Consider the following 22,809-nt stretch of genomic DNA (forward strand, 5'->3'; position numbering starts at 1 on the left):
AGGATCTTTAGCCACAATTAGAGTTCAACCCACTCTTCCATCCAGGTATATTTTGTGGCCCCCCCAGTCTGACAGTTACTAAGCCAAGTTCTCAGGATGCAAAATTCTTGGGTTTCTTTAGAAAGATTTTGGCCATTTTTGTAGATATTTATAGCTTATGGGACCATAGTTTTTAAACAGCTGTGGTGGTAGAAGGTGGTATACCTGACTTTGGAGTTTAAGGATTCTATTTTATTATTATTTTTTTTATATATATTTTCAGCTAAGCCTTTGGGTCTCTAGGAGCCAAACTAATACCTAAAAGGGATGTGCCTATGGTAGGGGATTGTGTACAGGAGGTACAATGTACTCCATCACATAGAAGTTTTCTTGAAGTTAGCAGGTGACCTAGTGTCAATCTAATCCATTCCATGACTAACTTATCCTAACACAGGAGTCTTTGGGTGTGGGAGCAACAGCTCTAATACCTCTTAAGTGCTTTATTCATGCCCACCAATTTTTGCAGCTTTTTTACTTTTGAAATTCCCATTAGCAATTGGCCTTTAGCTACACAAAATAAGACAAACACGTGCACCTTAACATATGGCAGTAACCAAGAGTTGTTGCTGTGTCCTGGCCAAGAGAAGGCCCTGTGCGCACCACCAGTAATTCCTGTGGAAGCTGGGCTGGGGAATGGTTTGAATCACCAGACCTCAATAACTGGGGACTGTGCCCTACCAATAACAGTTCCCACCTGGATCTTTGGACAGAATCAAGGGCTGGAGATTTTCCACTTGATCTACAAAACTAGGGCCTTGGCTCCAGGTAGAAATGTCTGCCAGGTCAAGCTATTCTGCCCTGTATTGGAAAGCCAGTTACATTGGGAGCTCAATGCAAAGAGAGCAGAGCTCAGAACAGAGAACTTACCCATGGCCCTCAAAAATGGCAAGAAAGTGAACTCAAAAAGGGGTTCATGGATACCACTCTTGTGTTTCTCCTTATCTCTGATGCCGTCAGAAGTTTGCTTCAGGTCCCAAATTCAGCTGAGTACATTTAAGAATCACATTGGCTTTCTTAAACAACTCGTGAATTGGGCAGCATCCCATCTAGCAAGTACAAAGGAACACCACTGAGCTATAGAAAAGGAAAGGTTTTTAAAGGTGGAAAGGGTGTGAAAAAAAGAAATTATTAGCAAGCAATGCACTGTTTTAGGCCAGGTTGCCCTCCTAAGGGAAACAGAAGTGCCTATTGGGCAGATTAACTCACTTAGTTGCTGACTGGGTAATTCCAAGTTAACTGGTTGAAGATTACATTCCTGGGGGGGTTTAAATGCAATTTGGTTAGGTATTAAGTATTGATTTGGTGACGTGAGCTTAGCGCAAGTGACTCCATTTTGGGCCTGTTGCCTCTTTTTTAACAAATGCTAATTAAGACACATTTATCTACTAAATGATTTAACATATATAAAGCATTTAACTAAATTTCTCATGCAGTAATACTGTTTCTGTTTCTTTACCCTCTTACTGATAAACAAAAACAAACTCTCAAAACTTCAATGCATACACTAAAAGTAAAAAGTGTCAATTATGTCAGTAAATCATTATTTGAGTGAATAGAAAAAAAAAGTTACTGATTATAAAACACCAGCTGCCATCTGTTGAGTAGCTACTAGTTATCGAAGATGTAACACTCCATTTTCCCAGTGGTTTCAGGGTAAATTCTAGAATTCTCATCTATTGTTCAGGAACCCATTTTTACCTGAAGCTGAGGTGTGAGGTCAGCTGAACCTGAGTTATAAGGGTTAAAATGAAGGATAGGTGGTTTCCTCAAAAGAAATATTGGGTGTATATTACCAAAATAAGGGGGATTAATGCTTAGTAGGAAAATCAGGGTTTTTACATCTTCCAGTCTTTTAAAAAGAATCAACAGCACTTAAATATTTAATAGTATTTTAATCTTCAGCCTTCTTCCACTTGTAATGGTATGGGATATTCGTTTATTTAATGGCTTTATCTTGAGTTCTTAGCTGCTTTCTGGATCTTTCACTCCATCCCTTTGCTAGTCCCTTATCTTATACCTACCATTACATGTAGATATTTGCCAGCATTCCACCTTCTGCCCCTTGTCTACTATCTTTTTCCCTTTAACAAACATGCTGGGGCAGTCAGATTGTTGTTGATTACAATAAGGAGAGTGGACTCAATTCTACAGCAATAACTTCCAAATAAAGAGCAGTAAATGTTCTCTCCGCTTCTAACTTTTGAGGGACAGCTCTGGCCATTGTCCTGGCAGAAAGCCCAGGACTGAATCTGTCCCAGTGATTTCTGAAAATGGGCAAATAATACTATCCATTGAAGCTGAAATGTTTAAGGAAAAATTAGGCCATCAGGAAAGTTTGGTTATTAGTTAAATTTATAGATCTATCCATTTCTCACCCAAGAGGCATTTTGATCACTGGCCCAGAATATAGATTAATGACAATCATTTGCAAATAGACGTTTTCTCTTAGAAAAACAAAGTGGGAAAACCAAGTTTTAAATGCTTCCTACTGAAAGGATTTCAAAGAGGCTTATTTGCATTACTAAGTAAGATTAAGCTGATATTCAGTTATTTTCTTTTGACACATGAGCAACTACTCACACAGCATGTTTATTATGAAATTCAGTGAAAATAAATTACAAATAAGAAAGAAAAGATGGAGATTTATTTTGGAAATCTATTTCCATTTAATATTGTCCTGCTATTTGACATTAGGTAATTTTGTTTTCCTAACAACTGAAGATCAAGGTGTTCTGAGGAAAGTACATGTTCATATGAAGATGTACTACATATGTAAAAAACTTTAAGCAGCAAATCACATTTAAAATAATTGAGCACTTTTTATATCCACAGCTATGCAAGTTTAATTGAATATTAAAGTTTGAAATCCATGAATACCAGGATATATTTTTAAAATTTCAAACATTTTAATAGACTAGTTTGTGGAAGAAAAGAGAAAGAAGTTTTGAGTCAACATTCTCTAAATAAATAAGACTGAAAATGAACACTTTTATGTGTGGCTAAGTCATCACCGGAAAACATAATAGCTACTTATCCTTGCTGTCATTCCATCATATGTAGGCAATGGAATTTTGATCTCTTGGAATTTATAATTGAAGAGAAGTAACAGTGAAGAGGAATATGAGTTAATTGTCAGGTATTTAGGATGACATATTTTATATCTTCAAGGTTCATTCTTTAAGAAAGTTACAATAAGTGTATTTTTGATACAAGTGACAGTTTCTCAGTTCGGTAATTTGTTACTACTTATTGTCTGTTTCTATTTTATTCAGGTGCTTGCAATTATTTTTGATATCCTATGTACAAAAATTATGAAGTATTTGTAATCAACATATCACTGATGACAAATGTACAAACAGTTAAAGTTGCAAACAGACATTCAGCTAATAATTTCTTCACTAGATCTTGGAGCTAGAGAGTTTACTTGGCTTTCATGTCCTGCCTTTAAAAGATTTGATGTTATGGACTCCCATCCCTAAAGATGTTACATCATATGCTCAGTATCAGAAAGCTAGTAAAGTGATAAGAACTTCATTTTAGTTCCAAGCAGCATTGCACTACCTCATGCTTTAAAACAAAAACAAGGAAAAACAATAAAAAGTATTACACTTTGTTTTCTTCTAATAGCAGAGCTAACAAGTAAAATTTCACTTTTACCAAAAGCCTCTAAAAATTAACAGGAAGCATGTATGAAATTTAATGACTGATTGAGCCATAATATATTATTCATGTAATGTTGGAAACATACATCATTCACCTGGATATAAGAAAAAAAATCTTTCTTTGCAGAATTATTTGAGAGAGCATTATGTGGAAGGAATCATTGGTCCCACTCCATACAATATTCCTTATCTCATTTCATGTCTATGATGGATTTTAAGTAAATACTTAACTAGTTTTTACAACTATTATATAAAAGTTCGCAAAGAGAGAAAAAAAGCATAAAATTATAAAGAATTAAGATAAGTTACTCAGATTTTTATGGAAGGAAAAAAATGTGCCATCAGAAAAACAAGTAAGAGTGGTACAATTCTCAGGAAATCTATATTCCGTTTCTAATTTTACCTCTGAATGATGCTCTGACTTTTGAAAAGTTTCTTGGCTAACTTTTGACTGTTAACTGAGAAAATTCTCCCTGAAATGGTAAATAATAGTTGCCACCTAGTACATGCTAAATACTGTAGCACTAAGATTGCTACTGGTAAATATCTTCAGTTTTTCATTATTGTCTTTGGATTATCCTCGGAGCACTATATATATATATATATATATATATATATATATATATATATATATGAGATTAAGCAAACAAAGTAGAAATATCCCTGTAGGCAAATGTAAATTATAGACAAAAATCCTTCTTACAAAGAGTGGGAACACAATTGGTCACATTCCTGCTACCAATTGGAACACAGTATTTCAATATGAGAAAGCTACCTGGATATATAGCCAATAATTTCTTTTTTGAGATGGCCAATGTATGAGCTTTTTATTATTTAAAATGTTAAATGTTATTTCTTATACAAAGTTTTCTCTTTTTTATTTATCCGCGATATATCTTTGTGAAGCAGTGATGGCCTTATTACAAATATTCATCATTACACCTTCAAAATAAATTACTCTGAAAAACAGTTCCAATAGCTTTTTGAAGAACCGCTTCCTCTTTTAAACCTAACCCAGTTATGATTATCTTCCCACCTTCATTGCAAGCAGGACTTGAAAACAACTATGGACCAGATTCAATTCCAAAATGCATTAAGAGGTAATGAATATTTTACTGAAGTATCAAAGGGAGATGTAGCCATGAGATAAAACTTCCTAAAATCCTCTTTAAAACTCTATATTCTCCACTTACCACCCAGAACTCCTTTGCCACTAAAACCACCTCATTTGCTACCTCCCATCTCCCTACCTGGTGTAGAGGGTGGATGCAGGGACAGGGAGTAGGAGGTAGGAGAAACTCTCAGCTTCATGCACCTGATGAAATTACTCCACAGAGGGAGAGAATTTGAAGTTCTCTAAACCGAGTCTTATGATGATATGGACATGGGTTCAAAGCCCAGTCCTGGGATTTACCAGTAGTAGTACATTTGGAAAGTTTTTATTAACTGTGAGTCTCTCTCTCTCTTTTTTTTTTTCCAAGTTGTAAAAGTGGAATTTAATCTCTTACCTCATAAAATCTCCGTGAGGATTAGAGGATATGAGGTAGTAAAAATGTGCAGCATATGCTAGACCTTCAATAAAAGTTAGTTTCTTTCCCTATTTAGACATTAGTGAGCAGACTTCTTTGCTTATATCATGAGGATACTGGATTCCTGATGCTTCTTGAGAATTTTGTTGTGCTCCTTTTTCTGTTCCACTCTGGTCCCAGTGTCTAAACCTCTTACTCTATGTCCAGATGTCTCAGTGAGCACTGACTGCATACAATTCTCCAACACAAATACAAAAAGCGTATTCCGTACCGTGGAGCTAGGCTAATGTTTAAGAGCCTTAGCACAATGAAAGTGATTTTTTAAAAAGAATTTGACAATTCTAATCTATTGAGTTAAGTGACTGTAATTCACTAGTCATTCTGCAGAGGGTTTGGGGGTCTGGCAACGGCAAAGTTAGTGGTTTTGATGTTACAATTTTATTCTGTTAGTTATAAAATACAAGATAAAGTTTAATGCAAGGGGCTCATCTTGACCTTGTCCTTTCTTTCTTTTACTCTTATTCTTCTTATAGTGGACATTTTCTCTTTTTGTTTGTTTTATTTTGTTTTTTGTTGTTACCATTCATTCCCACTTATTTTTATCAAAGCTCCTTCCCAACTCTTAGTCCATACAAATTGAGAGCTCTGAATCCCACTAGTGTCTCCAAGAGTGGTATTCTGCTTAGGGCTGGCCGTTCAGACAATTACATTACAGAAGCCATTGATTCAGGGATAGCAAGTGATCCCAGAAGAGCAAATGCAACAGGTGTACAGATAGGAGAAAAGAAACATCCTGTCGCCTCTGGCTTCCTTTCCTTAGCATAATGCTTTATTCATGCTTTGGAGCCTGAGGTGATAATAGGCTGGAGATGGGCGGGCAACTCTGTTGCTATGGAATGAAGACAGAGGAAACAAAGGTAAACAATGAAAGAGAGTAAAATTCCACCCCAGTGACATTGCTTGAAGTTCTGGCTCAAGTTGTACATGAGGCTGCCATTTGACATTTATCTGAGCCAATAAATTCCTCTTTGTTTTTCTTTAAGCCAATTTTAATTAAATTTCTGTAACCCACAATACAAACATTCTTAAGTGATATTTCCTTCTTTTTTTTTTTTAGTGAATAGTGATTTCCAACTCATTCTTTTCTGCTCTGTTTTGTTTTTTCCCCCCTCCTTTCCCTTCATGTACCGTTTCCCTCCCTCTTTGTTACTTCACAGTTTAGTTAAGGAAAATTATGAAAATAGCCCCACATGAACAAAAATTCTTAAAATCATTCATTTATGATGTCTTTCTTTACTTGAGGTGTTACTTGCCTTTTGTATCTGATGTCCCTTCAAGGCCTATAATTAATTTTTATCATGCTTCTTAAAGGACCCAGCATGGGGCTTCCCTGGTGGCGCAGTGCTTGAGAGTCCGCCTGCCGATGCAGGGGACGCGGGTTCGCGCCCCGGTCCGGGAAGATCCCACGTGCCGCGGAGCGGCTGGGCCCGTGAGCCATGGCCGCTGGGCCTGCGCATCTGGAGCCTGTGCTCCGCAACGGGAGAGGCCACAGCAGTGAGAGGCCCGCGTATCGCAAAAAATAAATAAATAAATAAAAAATTTAAAAAAAAAAAAAAAAAAAAGGACCCAGCATGGTACCATACACCTTCAAAGTATTAATTGGAAATAATGATAATGATCAACCTCATGAAACCTTTTAAACTCTGTCCTTGTTCACCTGGCAAGCTGTGAACATGGAAGATGGGCAGAGAACTATTCACTAGGAAGCAGAATTGTCTAATTCTGGACAATGTCTAATTCTACATATTTTTAATCATGTCTATTACAGTTAGCACTCAATTTAAATTCATAACCTGAAGAGCAGAGTTGGTAGTTCCCTTATAAGTCAATGGGTTCTGTCCTAATAGGCAATGAATCATTAGGTCACGCCAGTCATTTTTATTTGTTCTTTTTCCTTCTTTCAGCTTTTCCATAGAAATGCTGAAGAATTCTTTTAAGATACTTTAGCATAATCATCATTTTCTCATTCCTTCATGTCTTTAAAAAGCAGATCACATACTGGATTCTCTTCCAGGGCATTTCTTAAGGATTTATAAAGCCATTTTCATATAACCTTGACTAACCATCTTCATTTTTATTCTGAGAGACTTCTCACCTCTCTGAGTTGCTATTTCACTTGCAGAATTGTGAGCTGGGAAGAACCCGACATGGTGAAAACAAACATGCACGTTCTGGACATGGCATACAGACCTTTCTAGGATCAGTCTGATGGCTCAGAGTGGGGATCAACTAAATCCTTTGTTTTTCCCTTTGCTCTTCCAATCTTTGGCAATGTGTATAAACACACATGAGGGTTAAAAGTAATTACAGAGCTTGCCTTCTCTTTCAGTGGCTTGTCACCAGGAGATCAGGGGAGATTATATATATTCTTTGGATGTTCTTACATTCTACTTTGGATGTTAATTTTCCACACCCCTTTTCCCTGGGCCATTTCCACTGATGCAAACTACTCAGTATAATTAAGATTTCTTCTCCACTCTATGACAAATTTATGCTTGTTTAAAAAAAAATCACATAGATACATATATGGATAGAAAAAGACTGGAATGAAATATGCCAAATAATATATTTGGTTTCTCAGAATGCTAAGCTGGGTGATAGTTTTTTGTTTTTTTTTTTTTAAATAAATTTGGGCAAAGATGGGCAACGAGAAGGTCTGAGATTTCCTAAGAAAATGTGGACTAGAGACTCCACCCACTTTCTTCTGAGTTGAAATGCACTAAGGAGAAAATAGCATAAGATCCTTGTCTATTAAGAAGATGGGGAAAAGCAAAAGTAGAATTCAAGTGAACTGATTTCCTTGTTCAATTTCTTCTTTAAAAAAAATAAGTAGGTAGGTACTTCCTCTCTGCAGTGAATTTTAAAATGTGTAATTCAATACAAGCTAATTAACATGCAGAGAGGCATGATATAAAATTGATTTATATATACATATATTATGTCTTTAAACTGCTTTGCTAAGGTGAGTCTTCTAGTGAATCTTGTGCTTGCTGAAGACAGTTGAAGTCTTGACTGGTGCTGGAATAAGGCTCATTTAGGTTCACCAATGTGATATGATAGAATATTTTATAATTTTGCTTTTTTGAACAATTTTTGTTGGTTAATAATGCTACCATAGAAGAAGATATAACATGATGAAAAATCCCTGAAAACTCTGTATTCAAAAAGCAAACATATGAATCTTGTTTGAAGGTTTTTTAACCTTTGACATTTATAAAGGATTTGATAAAGTTGTTTGCTTTTTTTTTTTTTTTTTTAGCTATAAGGAAAAATGACTCCCAGCTTCATGGTTCCAGAAGATGGAATCTAAGCCAGTGAAAGTAAGAAAGCTCTATATAGGATAGTAATATATTATGGCAAAGCTATCTGAAAATGAGCCTTTTCATTTACCCTAAGATATACTGACAGTCTACTTTAATCCTTGGGATACACATACAAAGTCACTGTAAGACGCTTTAGGCATATGTAAGGCTAACTCTTATGTTTTTAAGTTCTTGTTACTACAGTAATGAACTTCAAATACATCAGATAGAAAAGATCAGTCACGAGCTTACACACTTAGAAGTATCTCTGCTAGGAGCACAGACTGGACTTGTAGGGATACTTTATTACTGGTCTGTAGGGGGAATCTCCTCTGAAATAGGATGAAATGTTAGACTCTTCTTTCTTTTATGTATTAAGGTAAAGGAACAATTTTAGTGAACTATGTAGTAAGTGACTATTCCCTACTGGTCACAGAAATTTAAACATTCCTGTGCCAGTGGTCTTGGCTGCTTTGAACTTTTAGTTTCTTGAAAATTGATGCATTCACACATTATACCATTAAAAAATTTTGTTTACCTTGCTCCTGAGATAAAAAGAACAGCCCCATATTATACAAAATGCCTTTAAATGGAGTAGTAGTAGCAAGAAGAGCTATTACTATTCAGGACTGTTCTGGAGTTTTTTGTTTTTGTATTTGTTTTTCTCTGAAAAACACATCAATGATTAATTATGTGTTAATTTTCATCGTATTAAGAAAACAATCAGATCACTCAAAGTACCTACTATGCACAGCACTGATTCTGTTGTAGGAGAAGGTAAAACACCTTCCTTTGTGATACAGTGTACTTTTACTTTATGAATATTGTTAGCAAAGAATGAAAAACAGGAAAAAGAGTAAAACTTCTGTTTGAGCTTTTAAAGGATTTCTGAGCCCCACTTCTTTTTTTTTTTTTTCCTGATGCATCAATCAGGAAATGTGATTATAATTCAGAAAGAATTATTCACTCAACTGTATACACAAGTAAGAGGTTTGACTGGGCTACTGGCTTTGAAGTTCAAGTGGCATTTACAAAATCAAAATCACAAGGCAGAGAGAACAAGGTTACCATTATGGAGGCACTGAGACTCAGACAAGTGCCCTCCCAGAGTTAATATGGTTCAGGTTATCCATGTTTAGCAACATCTTATAAAACATTCTATCTTGAGTATTACTTCTATTTACAAGAATGGGCTAATTCATTTATGTCAAATGTGGCTTTTGGGTATTCAGTTTTTTTTAATGTCACCAAAATTATCCCAGATGAGCAGCTCTGATGGGTCAATCACTGCAGATGGTAAGTGCTTTGTTAATTATACAGAAATTTAGAAACAATTGTAGAATGTCTTGCCTCAGGAGAAATTTCTCTCTTCCTGTTTGAGAGCCATTTCCCCCTACCGAATTAAATTTGTGTTTGTGAACAGATAACAATCTCAGCCACGTGGTAGAAATAACTCCTTGCTCCTTGCTCAAATACGCAAGTGTAAATAAGCAAGGGATATCACAAATAAACAATGCCATTCTTTTTAAATAATGCAGTGTGTGTAATTAGGAGTATGCAATTACAACAGTGTACAGCTCTCAGTGTAACAATTAGGTTTTCAGTAAAATGTAATTTGTTCCAATGTAAATGTTTTTCCTCAATTCAGAAGATTCCCTTGAGTTGTTTCAATAAGGGTATTTCTGCAAAGACATGCAGTAGTGCACTATGTTCCAATATACCAATCAAAGAGGACAACTATATTATAACAAGCTACTGAAATTTTTGAAGTATGGGTTACCAGTGTTGTCTTGAGATAGGAAAGTAGGGGCGATCACTTTCTGGGAACTGTTGCATTATAAGAATGCCTACATGGTAGATATAAAATATAGATTATAAAATGACTAGATATATATAAATTATTATATATATACTATATATATAATTAGTATATATATGTGTATATATATTCCTTTTTATGGAAGTCACAGGTATGTATATATACTTCTTTGTGATGTGACTTCCATAAAAAGGTAGAGTCTTGAATCTGGGCTGGCCTTGTGACTTGCTCTGACCACTCTGGTGTAAATGATGTTATTTGACTTTTGAGGCTAGGTTTTAAGAGACCTTGGAATGTGGTCCTGAGGTCACCATGCAAAGCAGCTAGACGAGCTTATGGAGGAGGAGAGGCAGGTGGAGAAGAGGCCCCCAGTGACAGCCCACAGCAACTGGCGAACATGTGAACGAGGTCTCCTGGGTCTTCTAGCCTCACTGACCCCTAGCTGAATCCTGGGAACTGGGTAAGCATAGGTGAAGTATGCAGATGGACCGTCCAGTCAACAAACAGAATTGAGAGAAATAACTAATTATTGTTGTTTTAGCTTCTAAATTCTATAGTAGTTCTATGTAGCTAGGCCAGTTGAAATAGTTGTTTGAGTTTTCTCTTATCACAGTGTTTGGTGCTACTGTTTAACTGACTTTGTTTTCCCAGTCAATTAGGAACTTATAAAGTTTACTTACGGAATTGTGAAACACCATCACATTTTTAGTAGAAAGAAAAATGACTGAGAAAAACAGAACCTTAGTACAGTAACATTCAAAGTAAATTAGAGACTAGAGATCATCTAGTTCAATTGATTGAAAAGCGTACTTTTCGGATTACTAAAACAGGGAGGATGAAGATATTCTTTAGGGCTATTCCAGTGGTTATGATGGAGGGGAATGGTCTGGATTTCTCATGCCAGCTTCAGCCATAGCAGCTCTATTTTTATTTGTTGTATTCCCATGTGCAGAAGTAATTCTCTGAGATAAAAAATGTAAAACCACTGAAGTCCAGCTCTCAGACTTTCCAGAGGAACAAGTTAAGGCCCAGAAAGAAGACATAATCAGTGTGAACATTTACCCTTAGTATGACAAAATACTTCATCATAATGAGTTAATTTGTTTGTTGCACATGGGTTGTAGCTAAGTGTAAAACCCCTCACTGATTTGACTTCTATCTACTTCTCTAGCATTCTTTCTGTCTCAGTCTCATGGGTCATCAGACTCCTACACTGAAACTTTCTTTCCCCTAACTCAATCATGGAGCTCTAATACCACGTACAAGTTTCTTTCTCCCCATCTCCGTCTTGGAACGTGATGTATTGCTCCATTCTGCCTGAATCATCTCTATTAGGAAACCTTCTCGGGATCGCCCCTTCCCCATCAACCCAGGCTGTGTTGGGTGTCCTCTTTAATATTTCAATTGCCTCGTCTTTCTTTGCATCACAAATATGAAGGCCTACAGGTTGTAGTAAACGTGTTTGCTTTTCTTGTATTAAAGACTGAAAGACTTTGAGGGCAAGAAACATGACAAATGTTTGGTATCCCCAGGGTCTGGCATAAACAGAAGGCGTGCACCAAATATGTGTGGAGTGAAGGGACAGATGAATGAATCAATGAAATTTCTAAGTGAATGAGAGGTTTCTGTTTCACCAAAAGTATCAAATGAAAGATGAGCTACACGCTAGTAATGGTAATGTTGGGATTAAAAGGGAAGTGGGAGAAAGATTGTGAAGGGCCTTTTATATCACGTGTAATAGGAGGACTAGAGAAGATTTTAAGCAGGGGAGGATACAAAAAAGTACCTTTAGAAAGATCCTCCTGGCTGATCTATGGAATTGTAATTTCTTAACACGCAAAATTAGAAATAAAGAGATCACTTAGGAAGCAGAGAACTTTCAGTCATCTTGCATAGTTTCACCAATTAAAAAAAGTGAGAAGTAAAAGAAAAGTGAGATTTGGAAGCAGAAGCCCTGAGTTTAAATCCTGACAGTGGCTTTTACCATACACCCTAGGTCCATTATGTATTTTCTGAGATCCTCAGAGTGTTTTCACTTGTGAAATGAACATTATAATTCAAGCTTAACAGGAATAAAAAGATTAAATGGGGGAAACATGGTGGTGTATTGTAAACTATAATGCATTAACAAAATATGAGTTATATGATTGAAACCGATAATTTTCGTTTTAAGCTGCTATAGTGACATCTTTTTAACCCCCAAATCCTATGAATTTAAGTATTATATTTATCATTACAAAGACTCCAGTAACATATATCTGATTCGTTCTCACTACACTACAACACTAAACTGGAAAAGCACACGATAAATGGAAAATATCCCAGCAAGAGGAAAAATCCTTGAAATCAGTTATCATGTTTATTTGAAAACTATTTGTTCCAGTTGTCTATTGCCATGTGCCAACCACTCCAAAATTTAGTGTCATAAAAAACAACTAATTATGCTCATGGATTCTGTGGGTCTGGGGTTTGGACAAGATACGGTGAGAATGGTCTGTCTTTGCCATATGATGTCTGGGACCTCAGCTGGGGAGATTCAAATGACTGCAGGCTAGAATTATGGGGAGGTTTTTAAACTCACATTTCTGAGGCTTGGACTGGGAAGATTGAAAGGCTGCGCACAGCTGGGCCTACGGGCAGCTTCATGGAGCCTCTCCCTGTGCCCTGGGCTTCTCTCACTATGGCTATCTTGAGGTAGTCAAACTTCTTACTTGCAACAAGAACAGGTGTTCTCACAAACAAAACAGCAGGTGCATGGACATTTGTCACTTAGCCTCAGAAATTACATAGGGTCACTGCCACTGTACCATATTGATCAAAGCAGACCCAGGGCAATCAAGAGATTCAAGGGGAGGAGAAAAAGACCTCACTTTTAATGGGAGGCATTCATGGACATGTTTTAAAATCTCCATACTGTTTCACTGATGGAACTTAAGAGGTGCATTTTTTAAGTAAAATATATGCTGATCAAACCATATATTATTCACATGAAAGTCATTGAAAAGAAAATAAGGATTTCCTTTGAACTTTAGTTTTTGTTTTTCTGATGAATTTTTCCCAGTGTCCCTCAATAAAATTGAGGTAGAGCAAAAAATTTAGTCCCCTGCAACACTGAATAGGTCTGATCTTGCAAATTTATGTAAATTTTATTTTATAGTAATAATAATGCTTTCAATAATGATTAAGATAATTACAGATATTATTAAATAACAACAGTTCAAAGTGGTATACAAATCCATTTATATATATTACAAGCTCACGACTTTAAGATGTACATACTCTTATTATACCCATTTTAGAAATAAGCAAACTAATGAGGTTAGATGTTAAGAAATTTTTCCAACTTTTCTGTGTAATAAAGAAAAATTAAAAATAATAGGTAATAAAATTTTAAATTTAAATTTAAAATATCATTTAATAAACTTCAAAAAATGTATATTAGGGCTTCCCTGGTGGCACAGTGGTTGAGAGTCTGCCTGCTGATGCAAGGGACACGGGTTCGTGCCCCGGTCCGGGAAGATCCCACATGCCGTGGAGCGGCTGGGCCTGTGAGCCATGGCTGCTGAGCCTGTGCGTCCGGAGCCTGTGCTCCGCAACAGGAGAGGCCACAACAGTGAGAGGCCCGCGTACAGCAAAAAAAAAAAAAAAAAAAAATATATATATATATATATATATATATATACATATATATTAAAAAGCAAAACAATAAACCCTCTTTAAACCAAATTTAGAGCCACATGCACAGGGAATGTGAAAGTTCCTGGTAGAGGCAGCTGACCCAGACTGAAGAAATAAGAATTTCCCTAGAGGAAATGGCATCTGAACTTAACCTTAAAGAGTAAGTAGTATTCATCACGACAGCAGAGTAGACCATTCTGGCTTAAGAATGTAAATTAAGGGAGTGGTAAGAGATCTTGCTGGAGAGATAGGCAAGAGTTAAATAACCGAGGAACTTACTTGTCACATTATATGTATTAGTTTTATTTTTCTAGTTAATGGGTGTAGTGCCCAAACATGGTAGTTTGTCTTGGACATCCTAGTCTATGCCTATTGTTCCAGAACAATTAGTAACTGTGCCCCTTTCACTCACAAAATGTTCTAATTTCCTGGAAACAGAAGAATGGTGTGGTCCATCTACCAGTCATCAATACTCTTTACAAAGAGGAAAGACATTTTTGACGTATGATTTAGAGAGATGATTTGCAAGGCCCTGGAAAGAGTGAAACTGATCAAGAAAGTTTTAGGGTTGACTGCAGAGATTCATGGGAGAAATTTTGAGATACTGAATTGTCATAGGAATAAGATGAAAGGTACAGATTGTAGATACCTAACCACATTTGTTGACTGGCTAGATGTAAAGAATGAAGGAGAGGAAAGAAGCAGCCCTGTCTCCTAGATGTTTTATGTAGGTGACTAGTTGGTTGTTAGATCTGAAATTGAGGTAGAGAACATCTTCCCTGTCATCTGTTTTGGGTGTATTATTGGTGATGGGTTTGGAGTGAGTGATAAAACCTATCTTAAAGGATATATACTTTGTATGAATAAAATGAGACTTCTTGGATTTTATATAGAAATTAATGCTAAAAATAAAAAAGAACAAGTATAAGAAAATGAGGTGGATTTGATAGGGTACAAAGAAAGCAGCTTTATTCTTCTTTCCCGCTATATTCTCTGACCTGAAATTTCAGGTTGGTCCTCAAAGCTTTTCCAGTAATTTCCAAGGTTTCAACAAACGTCCTCATTAAAAATGCCCAGTCCACACACAGCCGCGCTTGGGTGTCCTCTCTCTCTCTGGCTCCATTTTCTCCGCTGCCTGGGGCCGGGATCTCCTGTGGGGGGCCCAGGCACTACCCCAGATCTCCCTTCAGGGCCAGGGTGAACCCCGGGGAGAGCCGGGATTGGGGGAGATGGGCGGGGATTGGGACGGAGGGAGCAGCACACCCAGCGAGTTTGGGAGGGAAGTAACCAGGCGGGGTCTAGGGTGGGGGGGCTTGGATTGGTAGATGGGGAGCCTGGGGGCCCTGGCGAACCTCTGGGCGGCGGAGACCCCGGTGGGGGTAGTGGGGTGTGGGGAGGTCGTGGGAGGCCGAGGGAAGCAAGACATTGGGGACATTCTGCAGCAGGTAGGGACCATCACCGACCAGAGCCTGGACGAGCGAGGCCCAGGCCAAGAAAACTGCCACCAAATGAAGCCTGCTCTCTTTAGCGTCCTTCGTGAAATCAAGGAGGAAACCGCTCTCAGCATTCGAAGCTCCCAAGAGGAAGAGCCTGTGGACCTACAGCTGATGCACTTGGACAACATGCTTCTGGCAGAGGGTGTGGCCAGCCCCGAGAAAGGGGGTGGCTCAGCTGCCACCACTGCAGCCTCCGGGCGAGGTGTGTCCCCTAACAACCCCATCGAACACTTGGACTATCGCAGCAAACTGGCCCAGGTCCGCCACATTTACCACTCGGAGTTGGAGAAGTATGAGAATGCACGAAGCAGGTTCATAGCCATGACCTGAAACTACTGAGGGAGCAAAGCCGCACGCGGTTCGTAGCACCCAAGGAGGCGGAGCGCACGGTGAGCGTCATCCACCGGAAGTTCAGCGCCATCCAGAGGCAACTCAAGCGGAGCCCCTGCGAGGCGGCCATGATCCTGCATTCCGGTTCCTGGATGCCAGACGAAAAGGCCGTAACTTCAGCAAACAGGCCACTGAGGTCCCGAATGAGTATTTCTACTCCCACCTGAGTAACCCATATCCTAGTGACTAGACTAAGGAGGAGCTCGCCAAGAAGTGCGGAATCACTGCCTCCCAGGTCCCCAACTGGTTTGGCAACAAGCGGTTTCGCTATAAGAAAAATACTGGAAAGTTCCAAGAGGAGGCAAACATCTGGGCCATCAAGACCGCTGTGTCAGCCAATCAGGGAGGCCACAGGCGCACCAGCTCCCCGACACCCCTTTCCTCTCCAGGCTCTGGTGGCTCTTTCGATCTCTCAGGATCCTGTGACGTGTTTCTGGGGATGCCCGGGCTCAGCCGAGATTCCTACTCCGCCTCTCAGGTGGAATCACTCCGACACTCGACGGGGCCATGGGGCTACAGGGATAACCTTGGGGGAGGCCAGATGGATAGCCCTTGGGACATGACGGCAAACGCTGGGTGGCAGGAGGCTGTGACCCCGTCCTCAGTGACATCCCCAACAGAGGGACCAGGGAGCGTTCATTCTGAGACTTCCAAATGATCTCGCCTCTCAGAGCCACAGGGGTAGGGGCTCACAAGGCACCTCTTGAAGAGGACGCAGGCATCCAGAGGACAAAACCCAGACACAGGAGAAACACAAGATAGAGAAGGGCAAGCGGGGCCATCCCCTCCCTTGCCAGACTCTCTCAGTGCTGGGGGTACTGATGACATGGCAGGGAAGATGGGGCCCCTAAGGGTGAGTGGGGCCAGTCTCCCCAGTTTTTCCCTTCTTCATTCTTTTTTTTTTCTTCAGCTTTCTCTCTCACACAGAAATACACACACCCCAAATCCTATTTTTTAGATCTTTCCTTTCCTCTGCTTCTCTCTCTCTCATACACACACATACAACTATTCTGTTTCTCTCTCTCTCTCTCTCTCTCTGGGATCCCCTACTCTCCCTCCCCCGACCCACTTATCTGCTCTGGGATCTGTGGAGAGGGCAGCCCTGCCCAATCAGAGATGCCTAAAATGGGGACATGACTTCTGGAGGGCACGCCCCCTGTGCCTCCCCACCCCCTGTCCCTTCAGATGGCTTTTTTTTTCTTATTAGTCATCCATTTTATACTCATCAGTGTATACATATCAATCCCAATCTCCCAATTCAGCACTCCCCCACCCCCCCTGCCAATTTCCCCCCTTGGTGTCCATATGTTTTTTCTCTGCTTCTGTGTCTCAATTTCTGCTCTGCAAACTGGTTCATCTGTACCATTTTCTAGGTTCCACATGTATGCATTAATATACGATACTTGTTTTTCTCTTTCTGACTTACTTCACTCTGTATGACAGTCACTAGATGCATCCACGTCTCTACAAATGACCCAATTTTGTTCCTTTTTTATGGCTGAGTAATATTCCATTGTATATATGTACCACATTTTCTTGACCCATTCGTCTGTCGATGGACATTTAGGTTGCTTGCATGACCTGTCTATTGGAAATAGTGCTGCAGTGAACACTGGGGTCCATGTGTCTTTTTGAATTATGGTTTTCTCTGGGTATATGCCCAGTAGTGGGATTGCTGGATCATATGGTAATTCTATTTTTAGTTTTTTAAGGAACCTCCATACTGTTATCCATAGTGGCTGTATCAATTTACATTCCCACCAACAGTGCAAGAGGGTTCCCTCTTCTCCACACCCTCTCCAGCATTTGTTGTTTGTAGATTTTCTGATGATGCCCATTCTAACTGGTGTGAGGTGATACCTCATTGTAGTTTTGATTTGCATTTCTCTAATAATTAGTGATGTTGAGCAGCTTTTCATGTGCTTCTTGGTCATCTGTATGTCTTCTTTGGAGAAATGTCTATTTGTATCTTCTGCCCATTTTTGGATTGGGGTGTTTGTTTTCTTGATATTGAGCTGCATGAGCTGCTTGTAAATTTTGGAGATTAATCTTTTGTCAGTTACTTCACTTGCAAATATTTTCGCCCATTCTGAGGGTTGTCTTTTCGTATTGTTTATGGTTTCCTTTGCTGTGCAAAAGCTTTTAAGTTTCATTAGGTCCCATTTGTTTATTTTTGTTTTTATTTCCATTACTCTAGGATGTGGATCCAAAATGATCTTTCTGTGACTTACGTCAAGGATTGTACTTCCTATGTTTTCCTCTAAGAGTTTTACAGTGCCCAGTCTTACATTTAGGTCTCTAATCCATTTTACTGGATTTTATTTTTGTGTATGATGTTAGGGAGTGTTCTAATTTCATTCTTTTACACGTAGCTGTCCAGTTTTCTCAGCACCACTTATTGAAGAGACTGTCTTTTCTCCACTGTATATCCTTACCTCCTTTGTCATAGATTAGTTGACCATAGGTGTATGGGTTTATCTCTGGGCTTTCTATCCTGTTCCATTGATCTGTATTTATGTTATTGGGCCAGTACCATATTGTCTTGATTACTGTCACTTTGTAGTATAGTCTGAAGTCAGGGAGCCTGATTCCTCCAGCTCCGTCTTTTTCCCTCAAGTCTGCTTTGGCTATTTGGGGTCTTTTGTGTCTCCATATAAATTTTAAGATTTTTTTGTTTTAGTTCTGTAAAAAATGCCATTGGTAATTTGATAGGGATTGCACTGAATCTGTAGATTGCTTTGGGTAGTATAGTCATTTTCAAAATATTGATTCTTCCAATCCAAGAACATGGTATATCTCTCCATCTGTTGGTATCATCTTTAATTTCCTTCATCAGTGTCTTATAGTTTTCTGCATACAGGTCTTTTGTCTCCCTAGGTAGGTTTATTCCTAGGTATTTTATTCTTTTTGTTGCACTGGTAAATGGGAGTGTCTCCTTAATTTCTCTTTGAGCCTTTTCATCATTAGTGTATAGGAACGCAAGAGATTTCTGCTCATTAATTTTGTATCCTGCAACTTTACCAAATTCATTGATTAGCTCTAGTAGTTTTCTGGTGGCATCTTTCGGATACTCTATGTATAGTATCATGTCATCTGCAAACAGTGACAGTTTTACTTCTTTTCCAATTTGTATTCCTTTTATTTCTTTTTCTTCTCTGATTGCTGTGGCTAGGACTTCTGAAACTATGTTGAATAATAGTGGTGAGAGTGGACATCCTTGTCTTGTTCCTGATCTTACAGGAACATGCTTTCAGTTTCTCACCATTGAAATGCTTTCAGTTTTTCACCATTGAGAACGATGTTTGCTGTGGGTTTTTCGTATGTGGCCTTTATTATGTTGAGTTAGTTTCCCTCTATGCCCACTTTCTGGAGAGTTTTTATCATAAATGGATGTTGAATTTTGTCAAAAGCTTTTTCTGCATGTATTGAGATGATCATATTGTTTTTATTCTTCAGTTTGTTAATATGGTGTGTCACATTGATTGATTTGCCTATATTGAAGAATCCTTGCATCTCTGAGATAAATCCCACTTGATCATGGTGTATGATCCTTTTAACGTGTTGTTGGATTCTGTTTGCTAGTATTTTACTGAGGATTTTTGCGTCTATATTCATCAGTGATATTGGTCTGTAATTTTCTTTTTTTGTAGTGTTTTTGTCTGGTTTTGGTGTCACCAGGGTGATGGTGGCCTCATAGAATGAGTTTGGCAGTTTTCCCTCCTCTGCAGTTTTTTGCAGGAGTTTGAGAAGGATGGGTGTTAGCTCTTCTCTAAATGTTTGATAGAAATCGCCTGTGAAGCCATCTGGTCCTGGGCTTTTGTTTGTTGGAAGATTTTTAATCACAGTTTCAATTTCATTACTTGTGATTTGTCTGTTCACATTTTCTATTTCTTCCTGGTTCAGTCTTGGAAGGTTATACCTTTCTAATAATTTGTCCATTTCTTCCAGGTTTTCCATTTTATTGGCATAGTGTTGGTTGTAGTAGTCTCTTAGAATGCTTTGTATTTTTGTGGTGTCTGTTGTAACTTCTCCTTTTTCACTTCTAATTTTATTGATTTGAGTCCTCTTGCTCTTTTTCTTGATGAGCCTGGCTAATGGTTTATCAATTTTGTTCATCTTCTCAAAGAAGCAGCTTTTAGTTTTATTGATCTTTGCTATTGTTTTCTTTGTTTCTATTTCATTTATTTCTGCTCTGATCTTTATGATTTCTTTCCTTCTGCTAACTAGGGGTTTTGTTTCTTCTTCTTTCTTTAGTTCCTTTAGGTGTAAGGTTAGATTGTTTATTTGAGATTTTTCTTGTTTCTTGAGGTAGGCTTGTATAGCTATAAACTTCCCTCTTAGAACTGCTTTTGCTGCACCCCATAGGTTTTGGATCATTGTGTTTTCATTGTCATTTGTCTCTAGGTATTTTTTGATTTCCTCTTTGATTTCTTCAGTGTTCTCTTAGTTTTTTTAGTAATGTATTTTTTAGCCTCCATGTGTTTGTGTTTTTTACGTTTTTTTCCCTGTAATTGATTTCTAATCTCATAGCGTTGTGGTCAGAAAAGGTGCTTGATATGACTTCAATTTTCTTAAATTTACTGAGGCTTGATTTGTGACCCAAGATGTGATATATACTGGAGAATGTTCCGTGCACACTTGAGAAGAAAGTGTAATCTGCTGTTTTTGGATGGAATGTCCTATAAATATCAATTAAATATATCTGGTCTATTGTGTCATTTAAAGCTTGTGTTTCCTTATTAATTTTCTCTTTGGATGATCTGTCCATTGGTGTAAGAGAGGTGTTAAAGTCCCCCATTATTATTATTATTATTATTATTATTTTAAGTCCCCCATTATTATTGTGTTACTGTTTTAGAACTGTTAGCAGTTGCCTTATGTACTAATGTGGTCCTATGTTGGGTGCATATATATTTATAATTGTTATATCTTCTTCTTGAATTGATCCCTTGATCATTATGTAGTGTCCTTCCTTGTCTCTTGTAACATTCTTTATTTTAAAGTGTATTTTATCTGATATGAGTATTGCTACTCCAGCTTTCTTTTGATTTCCATTTGCATCCAATATCTTTTTCCATCCCCTCACTTTCAGTCCCTATGTTTTCCTAGGTCTGAAGTGGGTCTCTTGTAGACAGCATATATATGGGTCTTGTTTTTGTATCCATTCAGCAAGCCTGTGTCTTTTGGTTGGAGCATTTAATCCATTCACGTTTAAGGTAATTATCGATATGTTTGTTCCTATGACCATTTTCTTAATTGTTTTGGGTTTGGTTTTGTAGATCCTTTTCTTCTCTTGTGTTTCCCACTCAGAGAAGTTCCTTTAGCATTTGTTGTAGAGCTGGTTTAGTGGTGCTACATTCTCTTAGCTTTTGCTCGTCTGTAAAGCTTTTGATTTCTCCATTGAATCTGAATGAGGTCCTTGCTGGGTAGAGTAATCTTGGTTGTAGTTTCTACCCTTTCATCACTTTAAGTATATCAGGCCACTCCCTCCTGACTTGTAGAGTTTCTGCTGAGAAATAAGCTGTTAACCTTATGGTTAACAGCTTGTATGTTATTTGTCATTTTTCCCTTGCTGCTTTCAATAATTTTTCTTTGTCTTTAATTTTTGCCAATTTGATTACTATGTGTCTTGGCATGTTTCTCCTTCAGTTTATCCTTTATGGGATTCTAGGCAACTCCTGGACTTGGGTGGCTATTTCCTTTCCCATGTTAGGGAAGTTTTCGACTATAATCTCTTCAAATATTTTCTCTGGTCCTTTCTCTCACTCTTCTCTTTCTGGGACCCCTATAATGCAAATGTTGTTGTGTTTAATGTTGTCCCAGAGGTCTCTTAGGTTGTCTTCATTTCTTTTCATTCTTTTTTCTTTTTTCTGTTCAGCAGCAGTGAATTCCACCATTCTGTCTTCCAGGTCACTTATCCATTCTTCTGCCTCAGTTATTCTGCTATTGATTCCTTCTAGTGCATTTTTCATTTCAGTTATAGTATTTTTCATCTCTGTTTGTTTGTTCTTTAATTCTTCTAGATCTTTGTTAAGTATTTCTTGCATGTTCTCGATCTTTGCCTCCATTCTTCTTCTGAGGTCCTGGATCATCTTCACTATTGTTATTCTGAATTCTTTTTCTGGAAGATTGCCTATATCCATTTCATTTAGTTGGTTTTTTGGGGGTTTATCTTGTTCCTTCATCTGGTACATAGGGCTCTGCCTTTTCATCTTGTCTATCTTTCTGTGAATGTGGTTTTTGTTACACAAGCTGCAGGATTGTAGTTCTTCTTGCTTCTGCTGTCTGCCCTCTGCTGGCTGAGGCTGACTCCAGATGGCTTTATTACCTCATAGGCATCTCATCTTAAGCCAGTAGCATCGCTTGGTGGAAAAAAAAGTCCAGATCATAGTTTCATAGTGTTAATACTCATCCAACTTAAGTTTCCTCTATACCAGGTTGGGCCAACTTATACTCAAAGTCTGCAGTGAGCTGGGTGAGCTAATGGTGAGATTGGGAAAAGGGACTGGGGTCACCCTTAATTTCTCTACTCTTCCCCCAACTTAGTCTTCTTCACATCTTCCTCTACTATGCTGCTTCTTAGTCCTCCAGGGATGGGCAGAAGAGCAAAGTGAAATTAGGGCAGACAAAGTGTTACATGAGAGAGTTGTAAGTTTTACCAGGGTTCTCTGGATGAAGAATACTTGTACCTTATGGAATCTTTTGCAGGTTCCCTGGATCTTACCACCTCTAGGGTTCTGTAAGTATAGTTTGCTGATAAAGGCAGTGCTTCCTCTGTCTGCTTAGACCTCCCCTCAGTGCCTACTTTCCAGTAGAGTCTTCACAGTTACATGA

At 38.3% G+C, this 22,809-nt stretch overlaps 1 protein-coding gene and 1 pseudogene across 1 annotated transcript in view; both read left to right on the plus strand.

The window, feature by feature from the left end:
• TENM2 (teneurin transmembrane protein 2) overlaps positions 1-22,809 on the plus strand; it is a 3,844,234-nt gene that overhangs the window by 201,099 nt on the left and 3,620,326 nt on the right. The gene's annotated exons all lie outside the window — the stretch shown is intronic.
• Positions 15,583-16,633, plus strand: LOC131755807 (pre-B-cell leukemia transcription factor 2 pseudogene; annotated as a pseudogene).

This window comes from Kogia breviceps, chromosome 4, assembly GCF_026419965.1.
Source record: "Kogia breviceps isolate mKogBre1 chromosome 4, mKogBre1 haplotype 1, whole genome shotgun sequence".
NCBI lineage: Eukaryota > Metazoa > Chordata > Mammalia > Artiodactyla > Physeteridae > Kogia > Kogia breviceps.